This window comes from Condylura cristata, unplaced genomic scaffold (genome assembly GCF_000260355.1).
Source record: "Condylura cristata isolate star-nosed mole 26May11 unplaced genomic scaffold, ConCri1.0 scaffold00024, whole genome shotgun sequence".
Lineage (NCBI taxonomy): Eukaryota > Metazoa > Chordata > Mammalia > Eulipotyphla > Talpidae > Condylura > Condylura cristata.
Window position 1 is genome coordinate 32,609,697 of NW_004567125.1, and position 1,381 is coordinate 32,611,077.

Genomic DNA, 1,381 nt, shown 5'->3' on the forward strand with positions numbered 1-1,381 from the left:
ATATATATATATATACACACACACACATATACATCATTGTTCATTTTTAAACAATGTTTGCTCTTTCTCCCTCAGAGTTTCCTCCCCTAATTCACCTGTGTATCACCACATTCCCCTGTGTTCCTCCCTCCTTTCTCCCAGTCCCTCTCCCTCCCCCTCCCTTGCAGGATATATTTGGTTTATAGTTGTTTGTTTTTGTTTTGTTTTGTGTTGTTATTGTTTTCTCTGATATCTTATTTGGTTCCTCTATATTCTTCCTATAAATGAGACCATCTGGTATTTTTCTTTTACCTTCTGACATTTCACTGAGCATAATTCCTTCTAGCTCCATCCATGGTGCTGTGAATGACATGACTCAACAAAAACCAAAGTAAACAATCCAGTCAAGAAATGGGCAGTAGAACTTAAAAGACATTTCTCCAAAGACAAACTGCAAGTAGCCAACAGGCATATGAAAAAATATTCACATCCCTTATAATCAGGGAAATGAAAATCAAAACCAGTGTTAGACACATTACACTGGTGAGGATGGCACATATTAAAAAAAACTAGCAACAACAAATCTTGGCGAGGATGTGGTGAAAAAGGAACTCTGCTTCATTGCTGGTGGGAGCGCAAATTGGTCCAACCACTATAGAAAACTATATAGAAGTTCCTTAGACTACTAAAAATGGTGCTACCATATGACCTAGCAATTCTACTTCTAGGGATCTACCCAAAGGACACAAAAACATTGATTCAGAAGAATACCTATAGCCCTATGTTTATTGCAGTACTATTTATAATAGGTAAAACCTGGAAACAACCCACATGCCCCAAAATAGATGATTGGATAAAAAAGATGTGATATATATACACAATGAAATACTATTCAGCAACCCAAAAGATAAACTAGGTACTGAACTTTAAAATTTTATTTATTTTAAAATATTTTGGAGTTAATCAGCCACATGTGATCAGTGGCTACCACATCGTATTGGACAGCACAGTTCTAAGAGATACACACTCTTTGGGGAACAATATGGTATTTTAGTAGTTAGGAGTGGGAAGGACATAGATTGATCTCTCTGAAGGACTAATATGGGTAGCATCCTGTCTCAGAGTACAGCACTCAAATATTTTCTTTTTTTGATCTTCTGTCTATGATTAGACTGAAAATGAGAGTTTCTCTATGCTTAGTAGTTCTTTTTGGGAATCCCAATTTGCTTCTTTCTGTCTCCTTTAGGAGTTACATTTAATACAGAGGAATTGAGGCAGTGAAATGACAACATCCAAACTCATATTTATGCATAACTTGGAAACTACCTCCTTATCTTAGAAATGGTATGAAATGTAAACATTTTTGACTGACTAGTAAACATTCAGTGAATCCCTCAATGAT